Genomic DNA, 6064 nt, shown 5'->3' with positions numbered 1-6064 from the left:
GTGCCTCTCCAACTGCTCATGGTTGTTTTTGAGATAGGGTAGAGTCTCGTATTGTAGCTGACCAGGAATTCCCTATAAAAGCTCAGTCGGGTTTAAAGTAGCGATCCTCTGTTCCTGCCTCCAGAGAGCCTTGAGTTGATGGACTAGCACAGCCTTTTGTATGAGCAGAGAAAACGTGAGTCTCCAAAGAGGAGTGAGTTCAAAGCTGAGGGAGAAGAGTGTGATGGGAAAACAGCAAGTCTAATATTCCTATGATTCCAGATTTCAAATATATTACATTTCTGTGTGCAAATTCAAATATATATGAATTCCCACACAGTAACGTGACCCCTAATCTCCCGGGGTGGGGGTGTCTTGTTGCATCGCGGATGATCATTTTTGCAGGTCCAGCTGGGGTACTGCCAGGTAATACAAACGCTGTTGGACCCCAGCTACACATTGGATAGTGGGCCCATAAAAGACATTGAAAACAGTCGCTTCGTGAGGTGTAATACAGAAATAAGAGATTTACATTCCAGAATGTACAGCCTAAAATATTAACTAACGGTGCAAAGGTGAGCAAAAGAGATGACGGGTACCCGAGGATGTTCTAGCTAATCCGTATGAAGGGGTTGCCGCAATTCCCACATGTGAAGGGATGAAAAAGTCAACAGCTCTATGACCTAGCGAGCTCTTTGGGCAAGACAATGCCCTTGGTCCTATGCTAGATAGGCTAATAATAGTGGCTGGTGTGAGAATTAAGGTTGGCGGGCGATGAATGATAAGAGCTAGATTGTTTGTGGCTGGCCCTTGAGATGTGGCCCTGGCTAGCCTGGTAGTCACTCTGCAGTCAGGCCTGCCGGCGGATTCTTGACAATCCTGTTGGCTCAAGTGCTGTTGGGAAGCCAAGTGCTGGGGTTACCGGTGTGAGCCACCACACTAGCTGGATTTGCTGCAGAAAATGTAAAATGAGGGGAACATGGTGATGTCTGGTGGTTAGAATGAGAAAGGTCTCCTTAGGCTCCTCTGTTTGGGAGGAAGATTGGGAGGTGTGGCCTTATTGGAGGAGGCGTGGCTTTGTTGGAGGAGGTGTGGCCTTGTTGGAGGAGGTGTGGCTTTGTTGGAGGACATGTGTCACTGACGGTGGGCTTAGAGGTTTCAAAAGCCCACTCACTACATCCCTGAATGTGGGTGACAGTTGTGTGGCTTGGGCCGTTTGTGGGGGCACTGGCAGTAGGATCAGGATTTATTCCTAATGCACGAACTGGCTTTTTGGAGCCCATTCTCTTTGGAGGGACACCTTGTTCAGCCTAGATTCAGAGGGGAGGTCCTTGGTCCTGCCTCAATGGGATAGGACAGACTTTGTTTTTTTAGCATTTATATTTAATATTTAAATTTTTTATTTTTTAATATTTAATATTTTAATATTTAAAACGCATACAATATTCTTTCTGCGTGTATGCCTGAAGGCCAGAAGAGGGCACGAGGCCTCATTACAGATGGTTGTGAGCCACCATGTGGTTGCTGGGAATTGAACTCAGGACCTTTGGAAGAGCAGGCAATGCTCTTAACCGCTGAGCCATCTCTCCAGGCCTTATCCTCTCTGAGGAGTGGATAGGGGGTGGTGCAGGGAGAAGATGGAGGAAACAGGAGGAGGAGAGGGAGGGGGGACTGGGATTGGTACGTAAAATAAAAAAGATTGTTTTAATAAATAATAATAATAACAATAATAATAAACAGTACACTACAGGCCCAGCCCCTGCAGCTCCCCCTCTAACACCCTGCCCTTGGCCTCTGCTTGCTGATCAGGATGTAAAACTCTCTACTACTTCTCCAGCAGCATGCCTGCCAGCCTGCCCTATGCTCTCTGGCATAATAGTGGACTAAACCCTCTGAAACTGCAAACAAGTCCTCAATTAAGTGCTTTCTTCTGTAAGTTGCCTTAGTGGCGGTGTCTCTTCACAGCAATAGAAAAGTGACTAAGACACACAGTACACAATAATTCCAGTGTCTGGGAGGTTGAAGCCACAGGATCAGAAGTTCAAGGACATCATCTTAAGAAATTTGTGATCAGCCTGGGCTGTCTGAAACCCTGTCCCACAAACAAACCTGCGATGCTGGGCGTGGTGGCACACCACTTTAATCCCAGCACTTGGAAGGCAGAGGCAGGAGGATCTCTGGGAGTTTGCAGTCAGCCTGGTCTACACATCTGGTTCCAGGGCAGCTGGGGCTCCTACATAACAAAGAGACCCTGTCTCAACAAACAAAAATAGAACCCTGTAAAATATGGTGGGCACTTGGAGGCTATAACAGGAAGATTCCCTTGGTGAATTTAAGTCCATCCTGGGACACTGTCTCAAAAAAAAAAAAAAAAGTGGGAACTGAAGAGGCAACTCAGTGATTAAGAGCACTTTCTGCTTTTCTAGAAGACTGACTTTGGTCTCAGGACCCATGTCAGGCAACTCCAGTTCCAGGGGCTCCAACACCTTCTTCTGGCTTCTGTGGGCATGTGTACACACACACACACACACACATAAAAATAAACAAATCTTTAAAAAAGATATTCTAATATAGGTTTAATAATAAATGTTAAGAGAAAGAGAAGTTCTGGGTAGAAAGATAAGACACACCCAAAAGCATGGGTGTAGGCTTCCTAAAAAAGAGCTGAAGAAGCAAGATATCTGTGGATACAGGCTCCTGTAGGCCCCCCAAGACATCCCTGTGGATACAGGCTCCTGTAGGCTCCCCAAGACATTCCTGTGGATACAGGCTCCTGTAGGCTCCCCCAAGACATCCCTGTAGATATAGGTTCCCTCTTGTAGGCCCCCCCAAGACATCCCTGTGGATACAGGCTCCCTCCTGTAGGCCCCCAAGACATCCCTGTAGATATAGGCTCCCTCCTGTAGGCCCCCCAAGACATACCTGTGGATACAGGCTCTGTAGGCTCCCCAAAACATCCCTGTAGATAGAGGCTCCTGTAGGACCTCCAAAACATCCCTGTAGGTACAGGCTCCCTCCTGTAGGCCCCCAAGACATCCCTGTAGATATAGGCTCCCTCCTGTAGGCCCCCCCAAGACATCCCTGTGGATACAGGCTCCCTCCTGTAGGCCCCCCAAGACATCCCTGTGGATACAGGCTCCTGTAGGACCCCCAAAACATCCCTGTAGTTACAGGCTCCTGTAGGATCCCCAAGACATTCCTGTGGATACAGGCTCCTGTAGGCTCCCCAAGAGTCATGCTCATTGCTTCTGGTGGCTTCTGTTTTTTACAATAATCATATATCGGATCTTGGAGGGGTTTGAAGGTACCATATTCAAAGATTTGCTAAGAAACCCAAATGAGACCACAAGGCGGTTCCTCAGGGGTCCCTGATAGGACTATAATTGATAAGGTAAAACTCTAGTTCACAAGGATGCATGGATGTAGGATAACTTTACTATGAGCAAAGCTAGCAATTCTGCTAGGGATTCTCTGAAGACATTTGGGGAAAAGAATGAGGGCCTACTTAAGGCCATATACATTCAGAACTTAAGCCTGTTATTACTGTAGCATAAAATATCTATACATGACACAGAGATTAATACTATGTTGGCAACATTTACAACAAATCTTGTTGGGATTTATTTATTTATTTATTTATTTATTTATTTATTTTGGTTTCTCTGTAGCTTTGGTGCCTGCCCTGGAACTAGCTCATGTAGACCAGGTTGGCCTCGAATACACAAAGATCTGCCTGTCTTTGCCTCCCAAGTGCTGGGATTAAAGTTAAAGGCATGCACCACCACCACCGAACTTTGTTGGAATTTTTTAACATTTAAAAAATGTGTGTGTGTGCGTGTGTGCATGTGTGTGTGTGCGTGTGCATCTGTGTGTAGGTTAGAGCTGGTTCTCTCCTTCCACAGTTCTACCAGGAATTGAACTCGGGGCATTAGCCTTAGTGATAGGAATCTTTAGAAGTTTCAACCAGACTCTGGAGTGAGGAAAATCTTCTGTTTTTGCCATGTCATCATTATGTTTCCCTGACTTTTTACACTCCTTCAAAGTTTGGATAGATGAAATAAAAGGTGAAGAGCCTTTCCAATCCAGGAAGGCATCGTGAGTCGGGCAAAGGCACAGACATGTGAACAGCATGATACACATAGTATTCACAGGGGTGAGAGTGGGGGGTAGAAATAAAATTATTTAGAAAGGAGACAGGGTAGAGGTCATGTATAGTCAGAGGTAGAGGGATAGATGATGACATTAGAATTATAGTACAGGGCTGGAGAGTTGACTCAGCAGTTAAGTTGCTTTTACGAGAATCTGAATTCGGTACTCAGGAAGCACATGGCAGTTCACGACTGCCTGTAACTCCAGTTCCAGGGAATCTGATGTCCTCTTCTGACCTCTAAGGACTCCTGCACACACATGGTACACATACACTCAGGCACACACAGACATCCATGTAAAAATAAATATATTAAAAAAAATCATTTTCAAGCTGGATATGATGGCTCACACCTTTAATCCTGGCATTCTGGAATCAGAGGCAGAAGAGTTCTGTGAGTTTGAAGTGAGCCTGAACAAGTTCCAGACCAGCCAAAGCTACACAGTGAGATTTTATGGGGAAAAAAGGAAGGAAATAGCTGGGTGGTGGTGACACACGCCTTTAATCCCAGCACTTGGGAGGCAGAGGCAGGTGGATCTCTGTGAGTTCGAGGCCAGCCTGGTCTACAAGAGCTAGTTCCAGGACAGGCTCCAAAGCTGCAGAGAAACCCTGTCTCGAAAAACAAAACAAAATAAAACAAACAAAAAAAAAAAAAAGAAAGAAAGAAAAGAAAAGAAGAAAAGGTAATTTTTCTTTAAGAGGCAGGTTGTAACTGGAAGTTTCTCTCCCATCCACCAGTTCCCGATTAAACATTTTAATATTAATTATAAATGTTTGGCTGATGGCTCAAGCTTATTTCTGGATAGTTCTTATATTTACATTTACCCACTTTTTTCTTTTCTATTTTACCATGAGGCTTTGTGATTTGTTACCTTACAGGTTGTTTCTTACGTGATGGTGTCTCCCCAACTCTGCCTTCTTTTTTCTTCCTATTTCTCTGCTTAGATTTCCTGCCTAGCTATATTCTGCCTTGCCATCAGCCAAAGTAGTTTTTTTTATTAATCAATGATAATAAAACATTCACAGCATACAGAGGGCCATCCCACATCATCTCCCCTTTTCTGTCTAATTAAAAAAAAATGTTTTGACTTTAATATAGTAAAATTGCATAAAACAAAACAGTTATCAAGCAAGAATTATAGTTAAAATATTTAGTCTATTTGTATTTGGCAAAATTAAAGAAAATACTCTATTATTCATCCCATCTCAGAGTACAAAGCTTTATCTCTAATCTGTCTTCTATCACAACTAAGGAAAACTATAATTATCTAGTCTTCAACTATATCAAAGACCCCAGGAGGATATAATATTATCTGAGTAAACAGGAAGTGCCTTGCAAGCAAATTTCAAAATTCTAGAATTTTGAATGACAGAGACATATGGATGCCTGGACAGTCACCCAAAGTTCTTCTGTGATGTTGAAGCATCCATCTTCAGCCTATAGGCCTAGAGTGTCTGGCAGGTTTTTTCAGTGAAGCAGGAAAATCTGAAGGACTGTCCTGCCTATTTTGGCAAAATTCATAGTCACTTTATTCTGTGTTCTGCAGAATGTCTGACAGACTCTTTCATGAAGCAGGAACCCTGAAGGACTGTCGCACCTTGTTTTGGCAAGTTCAGCAGTCATATTTTTTTGTGGGTCCTGTATGTCCATTTTTACAATATATTGTCAAATAGTCCAGGCAAGAGCAGTTTCTTGACCAAATGGCTAGCCCTGTCACATTGAAAGCAAATCTCACAAAGAGTTTCTTCCATGTCCAATATCCTCTTGAAATAATTGGTGCTGCCAGGAGTAGACATCTCATGTCAAGAAAAGAAAGTCTGGGGGCTGGAGAGATGGCTCAGTGGTTAAGAGCATTGTCTGCTCTTCCAAAGGTCCTGAGTTCAATTCACAGCAACCACATGGTGGCTCACAACCATCTGTAATGAGGTCTGGTGCCC

Source organism: Chionomys nivalis, chromosome 9 (genome assembly GCF_950005125.1).
Source record: "Chionomys nivalis chromosome 9, mChiNiv1.1, whole genome shotgun sequence".
NCBI lineage: Eukaryota > Metazoa > Chordata > Mammalia > Rodentia > Cricetidae > Chionomys > Chionomys nivalis.
This window is presented reverse-complemented; position numbering follows the sequence as displayed.